The 14,559-nt window shown below is 35.4% G+C and overlaps 1 protein-coding gene across 2 annotated transcripts in view; it reads right to left on the reverse strand.

Moving 5' to 3' along the window:
* The window catches only part of ZFAND3 (zinc finger AN1-type containing 3), a 162,323-nt gene that overhangs the window by 113,181 nt on the left and 34,583 nt on the right, over positions 1-14,559 (reverse strand). The gene's annotated exons all lie outside the window — the stretch shown is intronic.

Consider the following 14,559-nt stretch of genomic DNA (forward strand, 5'->3'; position numbering starts at 1 on the left):
AATCAGTGTTACCTATAACTTATTTTAACCCTAGAAAACTCACACTTATGTTTTGTGTTTTATCGGTAAGCTAATATATTGACAAACTTTATGTGATTATTTTAAAACCTCTATAAAATCCTCTAGGAGCAAATCCAGCTCAAGAGCAATATAACACATAGCAATACAAACACAGTGACAACATGATGAGGTTTTTTTTGTATTTGCAATGCAATTGTCAGGTTTAAAAAACATCTATTTCAACTCCTTTGGGTATCTCATTTGGTAGACATCAGTAAAATGAGAGTTTTCTCTTTGTTCTTTGAAAAGATGAAGAGATTCCTTGAATTTATTTGCCTTTAATCCTCAAAACAATTTCTGTAGCACACACCAGATGCCAAAAAAGAGTATCAGAAATCCCATATATCTGCAGAGGGACTAGGTGACCAAACTGGTTCTACATTAGATTATGGCTTCTGTAGAAGCTTTCTTTGTAAGTGTCATTACAGCAAGAATCAGTCCCACCATACGAGCACACAACTTGGGACTTTCAGTAGAAAAGTTTCCAACTGCTGCTTTTGTGATCTAAATTTGAGCAGCATCAGCCAGATAAAGAAATTAACCCTAATCATAACTTTCCCATCTCAACCTATCACTCCATCCAGTGCATGACTCAACTTTCAATTCCTGGTTAAAACCAGCAGTTTGCACCAGTTGTAAAAGTCTCAGGCACAATACCATTAAAACCAATGTAAAACTAATTTCATTTTATAACTCGGACAGCTGAATATCACTTGAAGACATTAACCAAATGCATTAAAAGAATACACCTTATATGATTCTGTTGCCACTATACAAGAGATCAACCAGATGACAGAAGACTAGAAAAACTCCTGGAAAACCAGAATTGACCCTCAGAACAAATTGAAGATTATTTTCTCTGTCCTCAGCTGCTGTGTGAGGGCCATCCCAGTAGGATAAAAAAAACCACAACCAATACAAGACAGTAAGAGTAAATCCCCACTTGCCAAAGGAATACAGAATTCTGAAATGCCCAACTTAAAAACTATCAAAAAACTGAGTGCTTCTCTTTAGGGCTGTTAATTGGTGAATTATTTTCCATTCACCTTTTCTGTTCCTGTAAAACTGTTGAGCAGTTTTCTTGTACACACTATCCCCCTTGGCAGAAGTCTGTGCTCCACCCCTTGTCAAATACCAACTCACCTACATTTATACCTAAGCTTTGTCTCAGGGCTGTAAGCCTTCAAGTAGGATGATTAAATTATCTTATAAACAAAACAAGTAATTTCTTTCCACATCACAAACCTCTTACTGGTTATGCTGAGCATTCTGGCTCCACCTATATGGATCAATCTCTTCACTAAAGTTAAAAGTAAATGCTTCATCTGGAGTATTCTGAAATTTTTACAAAGTATTCAATAGAAACAGGATTATAGAGCCTATTTATCTTCCATAGGCAAACAGAAATTCCTTATCAATAACTTCTAGTTAAGGCTGACCTGAGCTGAATCAGAGCAAAAAATCTATAGTGAAAGCATTTGCAAAATGCCAGCTCCAAACCTGCACCCAGTTTTGTAAAAAGACACTGTTCAAAGCAAACAAAACCAAAACCAACCACCAGGACTGACATTTAATATCAAACAGCTTTTCCACCTCTCCATACACTGCACAAAATTCGCATCACCAGTGTCACAAGGCAGTTACTGAAATGGCATTATAATGCTCACTAAAGGCAAAACTATGGAGAGTTGTTTTCACTTGTTTTCACACAGATGGACAAGAGTATCTCCTTTTTCAGGAGTTTGCCCTTTTCTCACTGTGATTTCCACTCATCCTTATCTTTTGCATTCTCCTGATGCTTTGAATGTTCCACAAGCAATTTTTCATATATGAAAGCAAAACTAAATCATACATTGATCTTACAGTATAATATTTCTAGTTGAATTCTACTTCAAGGAAAGTATTTAACCCATTAATTTTAATGTAACCAGCAATAAGATTTTTTTCCATTATGTTCCAATCCAAAGACAAGAACAAATCCAGTAACAGAACATCCACATTAATTTAAGAGGAGAAGAAAAGTAACTTAATAACACTGCAGGAGGATACCATTCTTCAACAGGTCATGGAGGCATAAACTTTTCAACAAATTAATTCTTGTAACAGTGTATATTTCTGCTGATAGGCGAGGGGACTACTGAAAAATTAATACCTTGCTGCACAAACTTAGAAGAGAAGGTAACTTTTACAGTCTCTGTTCCCCTGATCAGTAGTAAAACTGGGGAAAGAGGCAGGAAATCTCCTACTTGCTTTCCCTAGAGCAAAGGGTAGAAAATGAGTTGCAGTATACCATGAAATACAACTCCCTATTAAGCCACTATTTAATAAGTGATAGTAAATACTACTATAGACATATTCTAGTGAAGAAAACTGTGTACCTAAAGAGTCAGAACACCAAAGAGTAGCACAGAAAAGCCACAATAATAATTTACTACTAGTTTCATCCAACCAACTGGGACCTGCAAGTACACTCAAAATTCAGGAAACTTTCTCTTCAATAACCCAGTTATGCATGAGTGCTTTATAAAGATGCTTGTGTCCTTACTAGAATACAATACCTTGCTGAATACAAGATAAGGCACAATATAAAAGGGAAGAAGAGTTTTCTAATGCAAGAGAGGGGAGAAAAAATGTCTGTTTTGGACACAGTAAATGCCATGTCACTTTAACTTCCCCGCCCACCCAACCCTGATTCTTTCAGAGAACGGGGAACTAGAGAGGGAAGATGGCCCAGACATATGCCACTGAACGTCTAGAAGCCAAAGGTTCTTTTGGCAAAGCAAAAAGGAAGGCTGGGTAGAAACCAGCAAACATCTCAACCTTTGCAGTTAGTTGCTTACACAGGTTATATAGCTCCTCAGCCTCAACCTGATGGAGAACACCCAACAGAATATGGGATTTCTCAACCTGTTCAAGAATACAATCTCACAGTAACTTATGATTTTCCTCAATTGTAAGGGCCTGAATTACTTTGAATTTCACTAAGAAAAGAGAAATGGAAGAAATAGGTTATATCCTGACAGCTCTAGAAAGATTTTTCAGATTTTAAACTTAGAAAATGTTATTCTAATTCTGGTTCACAAGGACTCATTTTAACCAAAATGTTCTATTATTTGGTGAAGCTGTTTAAAGATTGATTCTTAGTCACTGTTCACATCTAATAATGAAATTTAGAACTTCTGTTAACTAAAAAAACTAAGGGCTACATGCATTTACAAAATAATTAAGCTTAGTATTTGTCCTGTTTGTTGGACACTTACTGCTTTCTACTTCATTTGTCTATTCATGGTTTAGGAATACAGCAAACTGAAATTTCATAGGAGGTTCACAAGTACATGAACTTAAAATTGATTACTTAGTTGACTAAGAAGTTAACTCAAATGTTTTTTATTTATTTAGACGTACCACTACTGTTAGTAAAAATTACTGTTTTTATGGTAATGAAATGTTAGTAAAAATTTCACAGAAATCATCTTCAGCTTGAATTTTTATAAATTGTGTCATCACATCAACACAATTATCTGCTTGTTTTTTTAAATAAAAGTAGCTAGACTCTTATTTGAACACCTTATTTGAACCTTGCTAAGTCTAACTAAAGAACAAGCTGCCATAAGAGCATACAATATTTAGTCCTTTAATTATTTTCTGAAGTCTCCTAAATGAAGATACATTCTCAAGTCCTACTGACAACATCATCTTCAGAAGTCTTAAGTGAATGAATCATACATTTCCCTTCCTTGTAAGTTAAGTCACAATAAATTTCTCAGGCCCAGGTACGTGGATGGAGTCACAACTGACCATTCTGTCTACAGGGATAACTACAGGGAGTTCAGTAACTACAGGGAGTTACTGAAGCTTGCTGTATGAAAAAGAAAACACTTTCAAGTTAAAATAATTACTCCCACTCTCCTGTAAATGGACATTCTCTACTTTGTTACACTACCTGCAGGAAAGACCACTATAAGTCTCTTAAAACTCCTTTCACCATGGCATGGTCAGCAGTACACAGTGCTGCTCACAATGGCAGATGTTTATGCAGTACTAACTCAAAATTCTTATAAATCAAGTGCAAAATAGCTTTCCTTCTGTCAAGAAAGAACTCAAGTGGGAACAAATACATGAAATCTGACCTTTACATGAAGAAAAACTCATTTAGTTATTACCAAGAAAAACTGTTTCTGTTACAAAAGCTTTCAGCACTTTGCATTTCTAAATCTATTAGATGAATATTCCTATATATTCTTCCTCAACTTAAGCTGACCAGGACCCTTTCAAAGAAAGAGAAAGAAAAAAGAAGAGAAAAAAAGGACTGAAATGAACTGGAGACCTACTGCTACCCACAGCTACCAGATACGTTGATTTGGAGAATATTGCCAGCCACCTTGATTTTGGATTCAGAGATACTCTTTTTTAAAATTCAGTTGTGCACAGATTTAAGAACTCATTTAGAAAAAAAAAGAAAACATTCATACTGGAATACATCCAGTTACCTCCAACTAGCTGCAGCCACGTATCAGCAGCTATGATTTTCATGTGTTGCTATTCAAAACAAGTCACTGTTGTATCTATCTTAAATTAAACCTTCACAGTCAAAAGTTTCCAGTTATACAGTAATTTTACCTCTTTTGAAATAATAATTATGGACACTAACAGAAGCAGTGCAGAATGAAGAATAATGTTTGAGCAATTTATAAACATGAACTTATCTGTGTCAATTGAGTAGATGTTAACAGTCATTATATGTGTTTGCATTTTTAGGATTATTTACACCTATCACAATTTTCTCTAGATATTAATCAGTCTTAAGGGAAAAAATAAAGTTCAACTCTAGTTTTCAAACTGCTGCTCAAAGTGTTTCAGCAGATGGCAATTCTGCTGAGAACTTGAATCTAAGCACTGACTATGCTGAGGCACAGAAAACATCATGGTGAAAGGCTGAATTCCCCTACACTGGCATCAACTTTCTATTTCTTCACATATTGCAGGGCAAGATATGTCAAGAGAAGAGAATGAAAGCTTGTCTATGAAGAGCAGTAATGCTATACTAAACATTGCTAGAACACAAAGGTAAATAGCACAGTGAATTCCTTCTCAGCTTGGAAGTGAGCCAGACTGGTATTTACCTCAACAAACACTCTCTAAAGTGTTCTAAGTTTTGGGTTTGTTTTTGTTTTTTTTTTCCTGTTCTGAAGCAAAACACAAGAGAGAAGGAAAAACTACAGCATCTTTTGTTAAAAGAGCAAAGCCTACGGAGTTACCAAAAAATAAATGAGTCTTTTATTGCTGACTGAGCTTGCCACAAACAACTTACAGTGTATACCATGTCCACTTTGAGCAATCCTATAGCATTTGAGATGTACAAGTGTACTTTTTTTAGTAATTTCTAATGCTCACCAACTCCCCAAGACATCTATTGTCTGCTCATAATTTTCTCTCCACTTATACAGAACCTTTTCCACAGAGCTGGACAGAAAAGCCCCAATACCGAAATACAAAAGTTCTAGTTATTTAGGAGCTGAAACCTAATAAAAATGTTGCTAAGCTATTAATGTAGATAAATGTACATAAATACAAAATAAATGTTTAGAAAGCTCCAGGGTTCTTCCTTATACTTTGGATCATTAACCTTGCACATTACGAAATTCATCTGCTCACTTATTCAAGTAGTAAACAGATAGGATGTGGGTAACATTAATAGTTAAAAATATACAAACCAGATCCTCCAGAAGACTTAATGCATAGGAGAGAGAAAAAAATCATGTTCTGAGGACTATCACTACAGCGGCTTTTGTTGCAGCAAGAAAGAGCAATCTCAGAAGACGGACTCTATAGAAGACTCTAATCAGATTGCTTGTTCAGCTTCAGCACTTCTCATCAACTGTGACAGAGCATTTGGGTCCAACCTCACCGCAACCCAACAGCTCAGAATCAACACTCCTGCTTCATGGCTTCCAAATGCTTTTAACCAGTACCAGTTAACAGTTCCACATAACTGCATTTATTTATACTAGAAGATTGGGGGTAGCATTACAGGATGGCAAAATCCTACACTGAGCTTGAAAAGTCAAGCAGTCTGAAATAAAGAAGTGCCTGATCTAATCTATTTTTTATACTTGTGATCTGACCACTTTATTTAATTTTAAATTACTTTCGTAACACACGAAAGTCACAGAACTTCTCTTTTAGAGGACCCTTAACTTCCTTACTGGATAGAATGAAAGGCATTCAAAACGTACAACTGGAATTTTACAGAAAGCAAAACAAAGCTCCTTTCTGCTCTTGACTTTGTTTTAAGCCCAAGGAACATTTCAAAGAAAAATGAAAGAGAACTAAATTCTGCCTACTTTCTCTGCTACAGAATTTCAACATGATTTTTGTAATGTATTTATTCTATTTATTTTCAAGATGTTCAAAGTTACTCTTAGGTTTACCAAGAGAAGCATTATATACCTTCACAGTTCCATAGAGGTAGGAAGGTGTGTACTTCTAATGCTTAAAGAATCAAAAAATTTTATGTCTTGGGGGAGGGGTGCTAAGAAAGACTGCAGTTCCAAGGCATCTCAAAGCTGATACCCAGTATTTGTGGATGTCTGACATTTGTGCTTTAAATTCTTACCTATGTATGGTGAAAAAGAATATCATCACCTCTGACTTAAACAAATGTCAAGGTGGCATATTACTTGTTTTCTTGAAGCACTAGGGGGCTAATGAGTTCTTTAAAGGATTTCTCTGAAGAAAATAATAATTCTCTATTCAGTTCAATGTGCAAATGTCATTCCTATAATATTGCAATTAAGAAGGCATTCTTCAGTACTACTTAATAGTGAGGCGGCCTATTCATTAGAAATACAACCAACCATGGCGGATTCAGAACCCCCAGCATCCTCACATCAAGATAGAGTAGCTGTTTAAAATAGAAATTTTCAGCAAACAGAGCTTACCTAGATGATATTTAATGACTTGTGATTTAAACCAGGAGATTACGCCAGTAATCTTGTGCTTTCCTGTACTCTGATCCTTTTATCATCATTGAAAGATGATGATGCATACACACAGATTGGATTAATTATTACAGCACTATAACCTGTCTTGTCATTTCCTAAATCTTCAGTGCCAGATTCAGCCAACAGCCTATGCTGTCTGCAAAGGAACAAAATCTTACAGGTTCAACTACTAGAAATGCAGTTATTTCAGGTTACTTTTCAAGAAAGGCCTTATCTGTATCTCCAGCATAGGACTACACACACACACATCCACCCCCATAATAGAGAGTCATCTACTTAAAATTAAGGATAAAGACATTCCTGCTGAAAACTGCTTTAAGCTACTTTTTTCTCCCTAATAGTTAAGTGATATTTAATCACTTATTTATTAAGGGATATTTAATGTGATAACAAGAAGAGTATCTAAAGGGGTATTTCCCCTGCAATGCTTGCAAATTAATCCAACAGTTTAAATTTTACCTTTTGAAAATCCCATCTCGATCAGTGTAAAACTGTTTCTTTATCTCTGAATACAACAGTCATTAAACTTCTCATTTAATTAATATTACATGGAAACTCACTCAAAGACTTGAGCTTTTTTTTAAAAAAGCAGGAAGTTATAGCTGTATTGACTAAAGCTGCATGAGCAGTTTTCCCTCTGGTGACTAACTTTGTGAGAATGTTTTGCAATACATAAAAGGAGACTGGCATGAATAAACAATGACTAGCGTGTTTGCAGGCTACATAAGAAAAAGCATTGAAAGTTTTTAAAGAAATTATATGCATTAATTGTAGCAGTGCAGTATGATTTCCTTTAAATTAAGAGGAGAAACAAACTGGACTGAAGATAAAGTGTCAAGAAGATGAAGAACAGAAATTCAACTACAGAAAAGAAACATACAGAAAAGAACTGAAATTCCAAAATTTTGCCTAAGACTTCTGAAGGCTACGACAAAATAAAGGAACCCTAAACTAGGAATAAAGGTCCCTAACTGCATACATTCCTCAAGGGTATGAAAGGCAAATCCAAAATCAGGTTGTCCAAAATCAGCAGGGAAATAGTATCATCTCTAGTTCAAGACAAAAAAACCCAGCTTGGCTAGTATCACAAAGAAATCCTCATTGACTGTGGAAAGGAAATCAAGTCAGGATCCTAGCTGTCTAGCTGCTAGAACATATTTCTTTCATATGAAATGGCTGAAGAACTGAAAAGTCATCAGTTACATTTCATTCTATCAACCAGATCATATTTGTCCCATACACAAACAGCTGCATTTCCCTTACAGCTAGCTGCTCAAAAAAAAGGTTTTCACAAGGGAGATCTTTCCTGGTCTCGCCTTGCCTGTGTATGCAAGGACTGTTGAAATGTCTGAGTTAACTGCCATGACTGTTCACCTAAATTCTTTCTTACTGTCCTTAACTAAGACTTGCTGTTGGATAGTAACTACTTCCATTTAGAGATGGTCAAACGTGTTAACAGTAATGACAGAGGAAAGGAAATGCTAGGGGTGGAATGCAAGAAAGAATTGCAAAGTAGAGTTAGCTTCCTAAATCATTGTTGTCTTGCTTGAATTCACAAGGAAGTTTAGTTAGTTTGAAGACCATAGAATGCTGGATAATGTCACTGAATGACACGAAATTATTCACACAAACGCTTCTCAGAGTTAGAACAGGAAAGAACCAACCTTTATTCTCTGCCTCCGGTATTTATAGATTCTCAACAATAACCAGGGATTGGATAATTAAGTTACCATCTTCCCAAGCACACTGGTCATGAGAAACATCCATCAGAAGATGTTTCTTAGAAGGAATGTGATGAACAACTTATGTTTATAAAACTTTCATGGGAAAGTAACTACAACTGTGAAAACATTATCAGAAGGCTTTAGTTTTCAGGGTGACATTGACCATAAAACACATCTTCCCAGCTACCTCGAAATGTTAACCTCCTCTGGCACTCCTGTTCTCTGTCAGCCTGTTGTTTAGCAGTACAAGGGGAAAGAAAAAGGTAGATGCTAGTCCTGTGCAATTTTGATTTGGCATTAGCAATCAGAAACCCCAGAAAACATGCAGTCAGCTTGACAGATATCCTTATGAATTCCTAAATACTCTGCAGGCAGTAGTGCCTAACACATCTCCAATAGCAAACCACATTTTATGTAAAAGACAAATCATGAATCTCCATAACACTTTTAAAGGAATGCATTGAATGTTTCTAAAATATGCATTCTGATATTGCCCTCTCTTCTCAGGCAGAAAAGAGTTAAATAACCTCTTTTTATTCCCTGAAGGCTGCTGGTCCCATGCAAAAGTACCATGTTTTATTTAAAACATAATCTCCCTCAGTAACCACTTGTTCTATTGGCAAGGCAAGGCTGGGTCCCCAAAGCACATAGCTCGTTAGATTCAGTTTGGATTATAAAAACACGATGAAACTAACTGCATCAAAATATACAAATTAACATCTCAGGAGTGCACAACATGGACATGGAATTAGACTGTAATATGGAACAAACTCCACAGGGAGGCTAAGGAACAAATCAGTAGTGTCTCTATAAACTATAGAAGGGTCACAAATGAGCAAATACACAAAACAGAGCACAGACTTTTCCATAAATCAAGCAAATTGCTAAATTAGAAAAAAAAGAGTAACATTCCTTCTTCTATCTTATGCATGCATTTATAAGAGAATGGAGTAATAAAGAAGTTACATAAATTAAACCTGTGGGTTGCACATCCTCAAAAGGTAACTTCACTTTCACACCGGCAAAGTGCAAACATCATTACAATTAAGTTGTACTTCTGAACAGTGTTTTTACATAAACAATCTATATACAAGAAACTAAATTACAGCTGGTGCTTCAACGAGTCATTTGGAGAGGTTATGAGTTAGAAGGGGAACAAGATACTAAGGAAAGAGAAAGAAACTGGCTTTACCATAAAGAAAATAAAATACTAGTAAACAAAGCTATGAAAAATTAAAAATAATATAATTCTGAGGAAAAAAAGAGCTTGAGCACTTTTCTTTGCCTGTAGATCAATCTATACAATGAGACTGGCAATCCCCTGAGATAAGAAAATACATGGAAAACACCAATGATGTCTTGTCAAGACAAGAGCAAAAAATTAAATTAAGATTCTTTGGCAGTTTTTTCAAGTAGCCAGTACTGAGAAAGAGTCATATTTTTGTTTTAGTGTAATTTATATAACTTATTGTATTTATTATATAATAAATATATATATATATATAATAATATGTACTTATTATATTTATATTTTATAATTTATATTTTTAACAAATTAGCCCCAGTCTACTAGATTGAATTTTGCAAGACAAAAACCAACCAGCACTAATGTCCTACAGCGTAGTTTGATGATATGACTGATTGACTATAAAATTATAATGGTTATTAATTAAAAGGCATTCAATTTTACTACATTGCATTGGTGAAGAAACACTTATGTGACAAGATAATGCCCCACTAACTTAAAGCAGCCAGAAAGAAGAAAAGAGAAAAAGAAAAATCTGTCCTACCTCAATACACAACATTTGAGTGACAGCTGTGGAAGAAACTCTTTCTTCCACTAACAATTGCACAGAAATTTCATGGGTCTGTCCTCCATCAGTGCTTGCCCCTTCCCACTATTTTATCTGGAGAAGTTAAAGGAGGATGAAGAAGGACAAAATAATTGAGCACACCAAACCAGCAGCCAAGCCACTAGCCATTCTCCCTGCTGACATCCCTCGTTGCACTGCTGTGCACACAATGCCTTTACACAGCCAGGTTCCAGGAAGGTGATTGTTGTACCTTCTACACAGCGTCTTCCACACCTTTTTATACAATGCACAGCCAAATCACATCAGTAGTGACACAAAGCAACACAGGAGCACTTTACTCTGCAGCTTCCATGCCATGACAGTGTAGGTATGGACCCCTCAAGTAATGTTTTACTAACTTCACTCAACATGCAGTCTGTAACTTCAGCAAGGCTAGAAAGCTTTAGGTATCTCTCTCTCCCAAATTTCCAATTCTCCTGTATATAATAAGACCTATAAAGGTACCTTATAAATATGCTGGATGATGTGGTTGATGTTTACTTTTGACAAATATAAAATTATTAGTCCTAAGCTTAGATAATACAACTGTATTTGAATAAACTAATTTTCTCCTGATCTGTATTTCCCCTCCAAACCTTTAGGACAGTTTAGGGTAAAAGGAGTCAACTAAAAATCCCTTCCTAACCTTTCCACAAAATATCGTCTTGTTTTAACAATGCAAACAAAGCAACTACTTAGATTTTAGGGGTTTTTTAAAGCCAAAGAATAATGTGTGGTAACAGAGTAAAAGGAATTATTTGGGCCAGCAGTGCAAATCAAGTGTATAAATAACTGAAGCAGTTTATCCAATTTTTTTCTTACTTCCACTTAATGGTGACTTTCTTTTTCAAGCTTAACACACATCTCATATTTCAAGCTTAGTAACTACACTTAAGACATCTTTTTCCTACCAGGTTATCCCATCTGGAAATTCTTTGGGTACAGAGTACAAAAATAAATCAAATGTATGCCAAACAGTATCTACAGTTTTATCTGAAATGTTATATTCTTTACTAGAAGGTGCTCTAGAAATAAAAAACATTTTTGTTGCCACTGTAACAGCTATACAATTTTCCAAACAAATATTTAGCTGCAAGCTTGACTGTGTAACAGACGTTAAAGATGAAGCTTGACTACTTTCAAACTCCAGCCAGTGAGGGTCATTTTTTGTAGCAAGCAGTCCATGTTCTTCAAAATGCAAAAACATGAATACAGCAGCAAATTCTAACCTAATGATGCAACATATTGAGGCACTGGCTTCTATTAGAAGCCAACAAAGGGAATACCTTACTGAAAAAAGAAATGTCTTGTGCAAAGGTTAAGAAAACTAGTTTTAGTGATGTTTTCAAATTTCTGGAAATGCTTCTTGCTGCTTTTCTAACAAAGTAATAAAACTCGTGGATTCACAGCAGAAATTACAAGCATATGAAAAATACAAACACAACAGATTTGTATCATTCATTTAGAACTGAAAACCTTATGAACACAATGCTGAATGAAGCATAATTTAGTAATTACCATACAATAGGGTACAGTCAAAAAAGCATCATCTGAACTAGCAACATGCAAAATGCATCTGCTGAAAAGGTTTCCAGCAAGCAAGCTAAAAGCTTGACTAAAAATCAAATCAGCAGGTAATTAACAGCAAAATCTATTTAGGCAGAAACACTGATTTTTGCCAGCTCATGCTTACAACAGGAGTTATTACTGCCAGACATGGCAGCAACAGCAGACAAGTTCTAAAGAGCTCGAAAGATTTACAAAAACTGAGAGAAAAGGAAATTGTACTATTCAGTAAGACTGAGACACAAAAAACTGCCCATTTTGTAAGCTCCAACAACTGCACGTAACTTAAGCATGACAAAATTAAGGACTGCTCAACAAAGGAGGAAGGTTAAGATATGCAAAAATATGAAGTAACTCTACAGTCAGACATCTGAGTTCAGGCAATAGGTGAATAATCTGATACTTCAAGACTCAGATGATATATAGTACATATTAATGTCTATTTTTCATTCCTTATTACATCTTTTCAATTCAGGAACATAAAAAATACTATTAAAGTTTCAAAATTTCATAATAACCTAGCATAGAGTTAAACATACGTATTGAAAATACAAATGCAGTTCTAGCAATACTGACTTTCTGCTAGTATAATGAAGATAAAAAAAATTTAATTTTTTTAGTTATCAAGAATTCAGTAATTAAAAAAATGTGTTTTATTTCAACCTAAGAGTAAGACTGAACTATGAGTTGAAGCCCCTGAAACTCAGACAATTCTTGGGTTATATGGCTGAGTTATTTTTTCAGTTTCAGTGATGGTGATCTAGTACTTTGCACAACATGAATAAAAATATTGCAGAGCTGGATTAAGGGATGAATAGCCACCTCCAGAACTTTCAATTACATGTTCAGACAGAATGCCTAGGATTTTGATTCACAAATAAAATCATATTTTATCTTCTAGTTTTGTAATTGCAACTCTCCACCAAACCATCCAGTGCTGCACTTACCTTTAGCTCCACACACTACTGAACAAGCTGAAATCCACTTCCTGTACCTCTCTTTTCATTGCTGATAGGAACATAACACAAATTAAGCCTTCCAGACTCACAATCAAATGCATTAAAGATAGACTGCATTTTTGGGGGTGATGTAAGTAGAAAGTGTTTTCTTATAATTTTCTCTATTTAAATTTTTGTTCTTACTTAGTAACAGTTCATTCTGTGACTCTGATTCCCAGAGGTTCCAATTAAAATTGAATTATTGAGATACCAGGTGCTGTTTCCATAAATGCAGAATCCCTGCCTGAAAGATCCTACCTTACCAAACTGGCATTTCAGAAAGTACTCAAACAATGTCCCTACCTGAAGTTGATACTAGAACTTCCATAAACCTAATTGGAGCCAAGATAAATTAATAGAGTACTTCTGAAAATTTTAACTCATCACTGTCCTGTATTTAATCACTCAGAATCTGCAATTTACTATATTGAAAGAAAAAAGACTGCAGCATTCTTGAAAGATGCAGTGCCACTAAGAGAGATACTCTGGCCATAATTTACATTTTTTTACTTACCAGACTGTATTCTGACCAAAAAAACCCCACCAAAACCTACACCACTTTACTGCATTTATATTCTAGATGCATGGGAAGTCTGAAGCAACTGTCTTCACCACCTAAAGAGCCTATTTATGTGAAGCACTTCAATACGTAGAGTTACACTTGTTCTGTCTCTGGAGACATGGAGGCATGGATAACACATGGTCAGCGCTGAATTGGAGATAGAATGTTGTGAAGTGCTATGAAGAAATACAATTAACCTGAAATTATTTCAGAGAAGCTCTTGAACATTTCTGCTGCTTCTACAGCGTTTAAGTAAAACAAGTCAGGTATTCCTTATTGGAACAGGCAGATGGTGTGAAGAGGAGGCAAAGACAGCTGTAGAAGGCACCTAAATTCAAGGTCTTCTACAGTATTTATGAACCCTTATGTGCAAGCTAAGAACTAGTCTGTTAATTTGCTGTGGCAAATGAACAGCAATTTTGTGGCTGTACAGAAAAGCTTAGTGAACTTTCTGGATTTAGATCAAAACATTGGGCAGTTACAGGCAAAGGGCTGCATGTATCTGTGCAATATGCAGCTCATTCCTGCCATAGAAAACTGAGCAACTTAATCTCTGTAATAACTTGTAAGCAGTATTCCTAAGTTTAATATAAGAAAAAATACAAAAGATAGTCAAAGAAGGAATGCCAGTCTCCCTGCTATATTATCTAGTTGCTTTTGCAGTTTATCTTTTCCTTGGACAAATGTGAGTGAAAATTCAGTCAATTTGTTTTGATAATGAATTTAGAAAACAAAAGCATTTGGTCTAACAACAAGGCAAACTGACATCACCCTTTGCTCCAATTCTGGGCT

Source organism: Parus major, chromosome 3, assembly GCF_001522545.3.
Source record: "Parus major isolate Abel chromosome 3, Parus_major1.1, whole genome shotgun sequence".
Lineage (NCBI taxonomy): Eukaryota > Metazoa > Chordata > Aves > Passeriformes > Paridae > Parus > Parus major.